Consider the following 13,371-nt stretch of genomic DNA (forward strand, 5'->3'; position numbering starts at 1 on the left):
CTGACTGCATGCAACTTGTACACTCATGACTAGTCTACATTGATGTTACATTGCCTTGTAATCTCCACGACATCTGGGGAACTCGAATTATCTGCATGCACTAGCCATTTTGGGTTGATTGATTAGTTAACTGGACGATGGCTAAGTTAGACTACTATCCCACTACATAATTGACCTTCCAATAGTTCTATCAATGGTTAGAACTAGTTTAACTAAAATAAACTTTAAAAAACTGACCTTGATTGCTACAAATTAGAAATCACACATGCTTAACTGAATGCCAAGTCCTCTAACTCGAATTTACTAAGGTAACTGAGTGAAAAGAGCCATGTCACACAAGTTAACTACATCCAAGTTGTCTGCTGATGTAGAAATTTGAATTTTCTCAATTTGACCAAGGAAGAGTGAAATTGAGACTTTCTTGCAGCATTTTTCAACAAGAAGGTCATCAATTTGTGGGATTGGGTATCTATTCTAAACAATGACTTTATTTAGTGCTTTATAATCAATGCAGAGTCTCTAGATCCCATATTTCTTCTGTACAAGTATAATTGAGCTCCCACAAGGTGAGGAACTTGGTCAGATGTGCCCTTTTTGTAGCAAATCCTAGATCTACTGCTTGATTTCCTCGTTTTCTAATAAAGAGTGGCAATGGATTATCCCATTAGGTACAAGTTCTATGAGAGTTATATCGATCAAATATTTGACCTGACAGTGCAACGGTACCCCTATGGATGAGGAGAAGATGTCCTTGTACTTTTCCATGACCTTATCAACATGTTTTAGCTGCACGAAGGAACCCTTTTGGGAGGGCCATGAATGTGCCCATGATCTTCCCCTTAGTTTGAGAGTGAATCAAGAAAAAAAATTCCTAAATATGGGAGACAATCTTGCTACATTTCTTAGCAGAGATCAAAGAAATCATGGTAGGCGAGGCTACCTTCAGTATCCTATATAGTTTTCTATCCAACATAATAATAACAATATAAGATATGGACTCACACACAACATGACGCTACCGCAAGTATGGTTGGACTAATAAAAAATAACAAAATTCAAAGGAAGAAACATCACATAGTAGCTTATCCGTGAAAGGCTTGATGTTGTAGGGAAAGTCGCACCAGTTGCTGACATGAAGATCTTGCTCTTGGTGGAGCCACCCAATAATGTATGTTTGTGGGTGTGGTGTTATCAATATACCAACTGCTTAATGACAGTTGTTGAGATGAGGTTCTTCTTACTCCCACTGTCAACAATGAACTACAGTGGATAACCCTTCATCCAAATCTGTGAGTAGAAGAGACATTCACCCTCCTATGGATCTTTGGGCTTAATCTTCTTGAACGTGCTGGTGGTAACAATGGCATTATGTTGCCTTAGGGAGTCCTGACCCAGGTTTAGAGTTAATTGCACCAAACAAATCCCTACGCTATTGGCCCTTTTGGCATCAATCTGCGGGGCATGGATTGAAGTCTCGCCCGAAGAAGTATGGGGGGGATTCTAGAGCCACGTTTCTCACCCAAAGAAGTATGGGAGGGATGCTGGAACCAAGTTTTTGCACCTAGAGATCAGTGTGATGTCTTTTTGGTGACCTAGATCTACCTTCGTGCAAACCTTTGTACTTTTGTGGCCTATTGTTGTAACTTCCTCCAATCGGCCCCTAGACCTTCGCGAAGGTCTATGATTGGCTTTTGCTAACCTTGAATAGGTCAATTAGCTACTTACCTGCACTTTAGATTACCCTTAGAGCATTACTTGCTCAGATCCACTTAAGTGTTGGATAATTTTAACATAAACCATTATAATCTTCGTGTAATCACTTAACATTAATTATGTTTAGATAACAATGTAGAACAAGTAAAGTCATGCATCAATACATCATTATTTCATAAAACCATTATTCATCATAATGTAAAGCGCATTCATACATAACAAAAGATAATAGATAAAACACAATATTTTTTGCAACAATCTTCTTTATTGATATTCAGTTAAGCTTACAAACTCAAAACTTCCCTGCGCACTCAGCTGCAGGGTTCCACGCACTCAGCTACAGACACTACTCTAGGCCTCTGTGCACTCATCTGCAAAGCCTTTTCCTCCTCTAAGACTTCTATTTCTATTCTAGACTTGTTCACTTGTACCCACAGACAACTTCTTCCTTGCCTTAGACATCCCTAAGACATACTTATTTATACAATCCCATGGTTCGCGGACCATGGGTAGATTCTCAAAAGTCGACTCAATTTACATAAAATAAGGGTAAAACCCTTTTTGATTCTTTAACTAACTACGTGCTCTGTGACCAAAATTTGGAGAGACTTTACATATTTTACATCAAAACATGGGCTTTTGCCCGAAAACTGACCCAAGGGACCCCATCCCAATAGGCCCCAACACAAATATTGTGAGTTGCCCTCGAGACACTCAGCTAGCACATAGATCTTGCTACGAAGCCCCCAGATCCACTTTCACCACTACTACTTCAGCTGCGCTCTGTGTGGCTACCTGCTTCACCTATTTGACCAACTGTTCTGTGGCTGGTCCTTTGATATCCCGCTTGATTTTCTTCAATGTAAGCTATAGGTTCGCCAACTTATCTTGTATGTTAGCAGAGACTTGGTAGGCTTCTTCCAACCAAGGGTCCAACTGCGCCTTAAGGACTGCCTCTTTTTTCTGTGTGGCTTCCACTTGTGCAAGGAGTTGCTTGCCCTCCTGCAACTTGGCAAGGCGCCGCGCTGTAGCCACTGTGCGTGCTATCGCCACAGTTCATCGTATTGCTGCTGAATCTCGTGGGCCTCTATCTTTAATATATGCTGGTTGGGATCTTCCTGTAGGGCCATCACTACTGCCATGGCCTACTCAAACAATGTTGTGCAGTCCACCACCATGGCATTGACAATAGTGATTCCATCCTTAACAACTGCTTTGTGTTGTTCCCTAACTTTTGGTGGGGTCGAAGGCTCTGACGTAAGCTCTAGTTTTGTGATTTTTAGGTTGAGTTTGAACTGAACTCGAGCCACCTCTATTTTGGCATCACGGACACCTACTACAAGCTTTCTGATCTTGGCCTCAAGCGATGCTTCCTTTGGTATGTGCAACTCTGGCACTGTCTTGCATGCTTCTGCCACCGCGGCTGCCAGCTGGGCAAGGAAAATTTTAAGGATGGAAAATTTTCTTGAAGTTTAAAAACATTGGTGAATCTCACTAATCCCTAATATGCAAACTATAAAATGTTTATTGATATATTTGTAAAATTATTAAAATTTATAATGATTTTATATATAGTCTCTATATAATGTTTGCAATTTTTAAGGTAAATAATTTTATATTCTAAAATTTGGGTGAATTGTCTTTTATAAAGATTGGAAATTGGCGAATATTTTTTGTGGAAAAATCATGGAAAATTAGCCCACTGGGCGAACATTAGCCCCTAAAATTTTCCATGCAGCTGGGCGCTTTGCACCTGAATTGTCTCCTTTGCCTTCAATGCCTCTATCTTCTCGGTGAACATCTGCTCATTTTTCACCCAATATTCACTGATTAAGCTGCTCCTGCACTGGTAACTCTGCTGTCACACTTGTCTCCAGCGTGTGAAGATACTCATTGGGGAGCACTGCGAGGTTGAGGCTAATGTTCTTCAGAGTACCTATGATGACCTTGTCATCGACCGATTTTGCACTCAACAACCCTTCTGGTAGCGCGTCTGCTCAGAGATCCACTGACCTAACCATCTCGATAGCCTGACTGGTCCTTGGTGCCAGACTTGTATGTGCAGTGCTCACTTGCCCTGCACCCACCTAGTTCCTACTTGTCTGGATCTGCAACTCGTGTAGATCCTTCTAAAGAGTGCCCATCGACTGTAGGTGCTTTTGTTCAAACTACTGCAATAGTTCCACTATAGTATCGCACAATTTATCTCTAATATCATCGAGATCACCTTCTATGAGTGTGATGGGATCCAACAGTGGCTTTGTTGCTTTCGATTTCTTTTGGGGCCCCTCCTTCTGTTGTTCCCTGTATCTCTTCACCCAGAATGGAGTGCTCTATTCTTCATCTCTGCCACCTCCCTGCTCTAACTGCTCCTCTTCCTCAATCTGGGGTGAAAAGGATTTATGGCTTTGCTTAGAGTCGCATTGTTCCTATTCGGCTTGCTGCTTGGTAGTGTGCTCTTTTTCCAGTCGTGCCTTCTCCTCAGCCTCCTTCCAGTGCTTCTCAACCAACTACTAGACCGCCTGCTTTGTTGCCTCCTCCTTCTTTTTCTCTGTGGATCTCCCCACGCCTTATCTACTGCTTGCGGCGAAATCGGATTGAGAATTCCAACCTATTGGCCAACACTTGATAAACTCATGGATGGCATCATCTGTGGTCAAATAAGGTAGGTCAAACCAATATGTTGCGGATCCTTCCACACCCTGATATAAATGCGGTGGAAGTCTGCCTTAAACTCTGCGTACTGATAGTTGCTCAAAGTTACACTGTTGCGGACAACTATGGCTTCTGTTTGATGGCCATGCAAATGCTCGCCTCCATCAACACCCAGAAAAATTTGGTCTCTGTGACCCACGCAGAGTCCTTTGTGGCCCAAAGGGAGGCAAACTATGTAGCCTCTAACAATCCTTTCTCCAAGGGAGGAAACTGGTTGTCCTCTAGTAGCTCCCAAGCTACTAGCACGATGGAGAGAAACAACCATGTGTAGTGGAAGGTTTTCCTCTCATCCTGAGCTTCACAACAATTCACAAGGAACTCACTGCAGAGGTAGCGCAACTAGTTAAACTGCATGCCTTCTGCGTACTGTGCATCTAACGAGATAACTGGTGCCGAAACCTCATCTCTGCGACATTTCCTCATGACCTTGCCAGCTAGGATCTGTGTAGATTCTGCCAAACTCCTTGGATGGATTCAAACTTGAATGTGGTAGGAGCGCGATCCGATGGATCAACATGATTGTGATTGATATCAACGTGCTCAACCACAAACATCCATCATGTACGAGGGTCAGAAATTGCTTGATAACAATAATATTGATGTTGGAGCGGTGGTAGTGGGGTACCCATAACAGGTTCAGTAGCCCCGACTGGCTCACTCCATGAATCCACTCAACTCGCTCCAATGCGGCGACAACAGATTCTTTACAGTACACTCGCTTCATGTAGTTCTCCGTCACAAGGTGGGGGAACCTCTCATGGTCCACTGAATCCCAGTATTCCATTTTCAAATGGGGAATCCACGCCAGGTGCGGGCCTTCAAAGGTGATGCCTTCTAGTAGTAGGGGCATATTTAGGAGGAATTTCCCTGCATCTGGGTCCTTAGTGACCTTCACCTTTCCCTTTAATGGAGGGATGTAATTTGACAATTTGGAGATGGGCTCCATGCCCTTCAGCATCTATATCCTCTGCACCCTCTTTGACCTCCAAATCCACAACTTTCCCCTTATCCTTCGCCGATTGTTTATCTTTCTTTTGAGCCTGGGTAGCAGAGTGCTTCCTTGGTGACTCACGCACCAGTATTGGCCTCTTCTTCTTGTCTTTTTTGGGCTTGGGATGCTCATGCATTGGTGTAGGATTCAGCCTAGGTGACCTCGGCCATAGGCACTGGAGCCGGAGCCTCCATGCTTATGACTTATGGAGTCGCTCCCTCAGAGGAAACAATTCCTCTAGTGCTTGCAGTCTCACTTGCTCTGGACATGGTGCTAAGAATGAACTATTGGGTATCCTTAGGTAATGTGTCAAACATAGAACTCGTGACTAAATCTGCGAAAAACTAAGGATCCATAAATGACATACAACACAACTCAAAAATTCTATAAATGACACACAACACAACTCAAAAATTATAAGGATGCAAAGTGTTTCCTGCTGGATGACCATGTGTAATTTATAGGCGATTTCGAATTCAAATTTGATCGTTCCCCCCAAAATCTATCCATAAATGCTGAATTGGCGGCAGATCTCCAAATATTTTAGCCTTAAATGCCTTAAATTCCACCCCTCACTCCTCTTAACCATCTCATAGATGTAAAATCATGAACAGTGGCTGTAACGGTCATTTTCTGGCTGTGCTATGTGGTATCTACCCTCATAGTGCAACTCCCTTCGCGCACCTTCTGATACTGTGACCTTACCCTCTTCCGCACAGCCCCTCTATTGCATAGTTTCACCAACCGGGAAGTGTAGTTTATAGTCTTGCGTTCCCTTGCAGCTGCCTGGAGCGCTTGTTATACTTAACAATGCGCATCGAAATTAAATTAAACAAAAACATACACAACACATTAACAAATCACAAAACCATAACACACAGATTTAACGTGGTTCACCCAACCAATCTGGGCTACGTCCACCAGAACAGAGGCATCGACAATCTTATTATTCAAAGGAGATTACAACAAATCTAATTCTTCACACATACTCTCAGCTCTCCCTATTTTCTCTACTTTCTCTACACACACTCTTACAATCCTCTACGAGATTACAATTCTATATAGCTGGAGCATAAAACTGAATCATAAATTCCCTCACAACAAATATAGGATGCACTAACTCAAAAAATACTGGAGCTAATATAGCAACTAATCCTATTGTTGTCACATACATGAGATTTTTCCCAAATTTAATAAAACAGAAAATCTCAACAATCTCCACCTTGACAACAATTAGCCTGATGCCCTGTTCATTTATTATTTTTATCTTTTCTGCAAGCCAAGAGAAGCCAAACACCAATGTAGCTTCTCTAACAAAACTGGTTTCGTGAACATGTCTACACAGTTTTCCTTCGTATGCACCTTTTCAAGAGAAACACCCCTTTCAGTGATAACCTGTCTTACAAAATGGTACTTGATAGGTATATGCTTTGATTTACTATGATAGGCTGGACTCTTTGCCAAATGAATTGCACTTTGACTATCACAAAATAGCTTGATGTTGTCCTGTAACCTACCAAACTCACCAATCAAACCTTTCAACCAAACCGCTTCTTTGCAAGCATGTGAAGCAGCTATGTATTCTACTTCAGTAGTGGATAAAGCAACAATATTCTGTAGCTTTGACATCCAACTAATAGCTCCACCTGCAAGAGTAAAGACATATCCTGAAGTTGACCTTCTCTTATCCAAATCACCTGCAAAATTTGAATCAACATAACCGCAAACAAATTCACTACTTCTGTTATAAGTGATACAATAATCACTTGTGCCTCTCAAATACCGAAGCACCCATTTCACTGTTGACCAGTGTTCTTTTCCTGGATTTTCCATATACCTGCTGACAACCCCAACCGCATGTGAAATATCTGGTCGAGTACAAACCATCGCATACATTAAACAACCTACTACATTGGCATATGGAATTCGAGACATATATTCCTTTTCTTCATTTGTACTAGGACATAAACTTGAAGAAAGATTAAAATGGGAAGCTAAAGGGACTGAAATAGGCTTCACATTGTTCATACCAAACCTCAAGAGTATTTTCTCAATATACTTCTGTTGTGATAGCCACAGCTTACCATTGCTCCTGTCTCTGAAAATCTCCATGCCCAAAATTTGTCTTGTTGCTCCTAGATCTTTCATATCAAAGGTCCTAGCCATCTGAGCCTTTAATTTGTTGATCTCTGTTATGCTTTTGCTTGCTAAAAGCATATCGTCAACATACAACACTAAGATAATGAACATGCCATTACTTAATTTCTTAAAGTAAACACAATGATCATATTCACTTCTTATATAATTTTGACTCAACATGAAAGAATCAAACTTCTTGTACCATTGTCGAGGCGATTACTTCAGACCATACAATGATTTCTTGAGCCTACAAACAAATTTCTTGTTACGATCTTGAACAAACCATTTTGGTTGTTCCATGTAAATTTCCTCATCTAAATCTCCATGTAAAAATGCAGTTTTAACATCTAGTTGTTGTAATTCTAAATCAAGCAAAGCAACTAATGCTAATACAATTCGAATTGAAACAATTTTTACAACTAGTAAAAATGTCTCATGAAAATCAATGCCTGCTTTATGAGAAAACCCTTTTGCGACTAGCCTTGCTTTGTACCTGTCCTTTGAACCATCAACACCCCTTTTCAATTTGTACACCCATTTACATCCCACAGTTTTTCTGTCTTTAGGAAGTTCTACCAGATCCCATGTGTCATTCTTGTGTAATGCCATCATCTCGTCCTTCATAGCTTCTTTCCACTTTTCACTTTTAGAACCTTCTACAACTTCCTGATAACACAAAGGTTCATCATCGTTAGTGGTTAAAGCAACTGAAGTAACATAATCATCATACCTTCTAGGAGGATGTTTAATTCTCGTGGACCTCCTTAAAGATGTTTCTGGTACTTCCACAATTGGCTGATTATTGTCTGTAAGAACTTCTTCATGATCAGCATCTGAATCATGTTCATGATCTACATCTGAAACTTGTTCATGACCTGCATCTGAAACTTGTTCATGACTTACATCTGAACCATGTTCATCTTGATCATCATCAATATTTGGACTGGTTTCAAATTGAATGTGTTGAAGCTTAGATACATTATCCTGTTTCACTTTATCATCTACATCTGAACTTTCAAGTGAGGATTCATTAAATTTAACATCTCTGTTAATGATGATCTTGTGAGTAGTAGGATCCCACAATCTGTATCCCTTAGTCCCATCACCATATCCAACAAAGATATACCTTTTTTACTTAGGATCTAATTTAGAACACTGATGTTTTAGAACTAGAGCATACGCATCACAACCAAAAACTTTCAGTTTAGAATAATCACAAGGATGACCTTTCCATACCTCTTGAGGAATTTTGCATCCTATTGCAGTTGATGGTGATCGATTTACTAGATAGCAAGCTATAGCAATCGCTTCTGTCCACAATTCCTTCTGCAAATTGGCGTTACTCAGCATACTCCTTGCTCTCTCTAAAAGAGTCTTGTTCATGTGTTCAACAACTCCATTTTGCTGAGGAGTATACACAGTGGTTTTATGTCTTTCGATCCCAACTTCCTTGCAATAATTGTCAAATTCCTTTGAAGTAAACTCACCACCATTGTCAGTTCTTAAACATTTAATAGTTCTCCCAGTGATGTTTTCAACCAATGCTCTAAACTATTTGAAAACTATAAACACATCAGACTTCCTCTTTAACATGTAGACCCACACTTTTATAGAGAAATAATCAATAAAAGAAACAAAATATGAGGAACCTCCATATGAGGTTGTAGGAGATGGACCCCAAACATCATAATGGATATAATCAAGGATTCCCTTACTAGTATGTTTTCCAGTTTGAAACTTCTGTTTGCTTTGTTTCCCAAACAGACAATGTTTGCAGAAATCTAACTTAACAGACTTTAGACTAGGAAGTAACTTGTGATCAGATAAAATCTTTAATCCTCGTTCGCTCATATGGCCCAACCTTTGATGCCATAAACGAATAGAATTACTGTCGTTTTCAGACACTATAGAAACATAATCTGACTCTGTTCTTCCTTCTAACTGAAAAAGATTTCCAACCTTCTTTGCTTTCATTACTAGTAAAATTCCTTTATAAATTTTCATTACTCCACCTTGAATAAAGGTTTTATATCCATTTGTGTCTAGTACTCCTAATGAAATGAGATTTTTCCTTAGTTCAGGTACATGTCTTACATCAGTTAAAATTTTATTTGTCCCATCAAACATTTTAAGCTGAACAGTTCCAATTCCCACAATGTTGCATGTGACATCATTTCCCATGTAAACTACTCCATCATTGATTGGTTTATAAGTTTTAAACCATTCCCTATGAATACACATGTGATTTGATGCACCAAAATCTAACAGCCAATGTTGATCATGACTTGACAAATCAACTGATAACACTTCATCACTCATACCTGTCTTGGATGCCGAACCTGTATTTGTCGTGTTTTCTTCTTGCTTCGCTAGTGAAGAGTCTTCTTTGGATGCTTGCTGTCTCTTCCAACAATCCTTCTTCAAATGTCCCTATTTTCCACAAAACCAACACTTTACCTTACTCTTCTTCCCTTTCGATTTTGAATGCGAGTCACTGTGCTTACCAGAGCGTCTTTCTCTAGAACGACCTCTAGCCATCATTGCTTCTGATGTAGAGGTTTAAGAATTTGACCTCTTCCTTGTCTCTTCGGACAACAAAGCTCCAACAATATCATCAAATTCAAGGGTTTCTGATATACTTAGACTTATAGAAGTAACAAAATGATCCCATGACTTGGGCAACGAGCACAATAAAGTTATAGCTTTATCTTATGATTCAAATTTTACTTATATACTTTCTAATTACACCAGGAGAGTATTAAAGATATTCAAATGATCAGTAATAGTTGTACCTTCCTTCATGCGCAGACTGTACAATTGTCACTTCAGAAGAATCCTATTGGTCAAGGATTTTGTCATGTACAGATTCTCAAGCTTTGTCCACAAACCAGCAGCAGTTTTCTCTGACACGATGTTAAACAAAACATCATCCACCAAACACAGTCGAATACCACTCAGAGCTCTTCCATCCAATTCATTCCATTCATCATCTGTCATGGGGTAAGGCTGTTTGGATTTACCCAACAGTGCCTTCGCCATGCCTTGTTGCACAAGTAGATCATGCATCTTCACTTTCCAGATCTCGAAGTTATTTTTTCCATTGAACTTCTGGATCTCAAAACGATCACTTTGAGTTTTTGCCATGTTGAATCAAAAATCTCCAATTCCAAATAAAAAATGCCTCTGTCGTACTGTGTAATCACAATTTTAAAAGAAAAACAAAAAATTGTAGGTTTACCAGAGGGAAAATCTGTCGGGCACTCTTTGACAGCGGAAAACCCGCGCCTAAAACACAATCCACTGCCTGGCGCTCCTTTGACAGCAGATGCTCCACGCCAGAGAAAAATCTGTATAAGTGACGAAAAATTGGTGCTCTTAATCCCGTCGATTCCGCGCCAATAGGGATATTAGAGCTCTGGCGCGAGTATTAGACTCGGATCTGCGCCAATTGGTGCTTTTGTTCAAAATTAAAATGTGCCAATTAGTTCACTGCCAGAAATTGGCGCGACTGTCTCTGCTAAAACCGTGCCAATTGCCGAAACTCCACCTTTAGCTGATCTGTCACATGCACCAGCTCCACAACCAGGGACTTGTAGGTTATGGGCCCTCCACGCTCCACTGCGCCGCTTTGATACCACTTGTTATACTTAACAATGCGCAGTAGAAATTAAATTAAGAAAAAACATACACAGCACATTAACAAATCACAAAACCATAACACACAGATTTAATGTGGTTCACCCAACCAATTGGGCTACGTCCACCAGAACAGAGGCATCGACAATCTTATTATTTAAAGGAGATTACAACAAATCTAATTCTTCACACATACTCTTAGCTCTCCCTATTTTCTCTACTTTCTCTACACGCACACTTACAATCCTCTACAGGATTGCAATTCTATATAGCTGGAGCATAAAACTGAATCATAAATTCCCTCAAAACAAATATAGGATGCATTAAATCCTCCTCAAAAAATATTGGAGCTAATATAGCAACTAATCCTATTGTTGTCACATACATGATATTTTTCCCAAATTTAATAAAACAGAAAATCTCAACAGCGCTAAGACTCTCCTTCTGTCATGTAGTCATTGATCCAGATCCCCTGTGTATGGATTCAACCGGCTTCCATTTACCCTTCCTGGAAATTGGTCTCCTTTTAACTTTGCAAGTTGAACTGCACCACCATCTGTAATTTCTTTGACAACATATGGCCCCAGCCAGTGCATGTGAAACTTTCCTAGAAAATTAGCGAACTTTCTATTATAAAATTAAACCAAGTCATTTAACTTGAAGGTGCATAGTTTGATGTGCCCATCATGCCAAGCTTTTTCATGTTAATTTTGAATCTGCTCATGGAATCTAGCTAGAAACCTATCTTCTTCGAGCTCCATTAGCTATGGGAGCTGTTATTCTAAGGCTCTGCTATTTGCCATTCTTATGAAAGCCACTATTCATAGACTCGGAATGATATATTCCATCACCATTACAGCCTCTACACCATAAACCAATCAAAAAGGCATTAGACCTGTTAGATTTTTTCAAGTAGTTTTGTATGCCCATAACACCATTGGTATGTGCATGTCCCAATCATTCCACTATGCGTTGCAAATATTCATCAGCACATTCTCCAATATCTTACTGAAATCCTCAATTCTTCCATAGGCCTGAGGATGATATGGTGTACTTTTCTGATGTTAAACCTGGAACTCTTCTGTCAGCACGCTAATTGTTTCATTGAGAAAATGTGTACCACGATCACTCATCAATACCTTCGAGCAAATGAACCTGGTCAACACATATTCAAATAAACACTTTGTCATTATTTCCCCTGTACAGTTTTTCACAAGCAATGCATTTGCCCATCTGGTCAAATATTTTGTCGCAGTGATGATGTAGCGCACACCTATTTTCTTACCTAGTGACTAAATCGGTCCTACAGAATCAATTGCCCATTTCTCAAAGGGCTTCAATGACACCTATGGATTCAGCAACAGCTCATCCCTCCGCAACGACCTTCCCATCCTCTGACATGCATCACATGCCATACAATATGCTTTAGAATCTTTATGCAGCATCAACCACCACAACCTAGAGCGCAAAACCTTCTGCACTATTTCTTTCCCTACATAATTCCTCCCACAGCTCCTCCATGAGCTTCAATGAGGATGCTATTTTGTTCAAAATCAGGCACATATCATCGAAGTATCTTTTCCTATCCCATCTTATACAAATGGCCTACAATTACTGAGAAATCGACCATGCACACCACCAACTCTTTCTTCTATTGGCTGGTGTACCCTTTTGGATCCATCCCTGTAGTCAAGAAGTGGATAATATCTGTGAAGTGGTTATCTACTACATGCACAACAAAGAGCTGTGCATCAGGCAAATCTTCTTCCAAATTAGTAGGCTCCTCTTCTATCTCAATGCGCGATAGATGGTCAGGGCCTGCATTCTACCTTCTTGGCTTCATAATGACTTCAAAATCATATTCTTGGAATAACAACAACCATATGCATATTCCCCCCCCCCAAACACAGGATTATTGACTAGGTACTTCAAGGCGGAGTGGGTTGTGTACATCTTGAAATGTCTGCCCAATAGATAGTGCTTGAACTTTTGGAGTGTGTACACCATAGCCAATCCCTCGCCCTTTTTTGTGGAGTAATTCCTCTCAGCCTTTGACAATTTTCTGCTTGCAAATTCTATAAGGTGATCTATTTCTCCTTCTCCAGTTTGTCTTAGCACTGCACCCAACACAATACAAGAGGCATTAACATGCACATGGAATTCTTTCTTCCAGTCCA

The sequence above is a fragment of the Pinus tabuliformis genome, chromosome 6, assembly GCF_031772625.1.
Source record: "Pinus tabuliformis cultivar Carrire ecotype Pingquan chromosome 6, CPIR1, whole genome shotgun sequence".
NCBI classification, from domain to species: Eukaryota; Viridiplantae; Streptophyta; class Pinopsida; order Pinales; family Pinaceae; genus Pinus; species Pinus tabuliformis.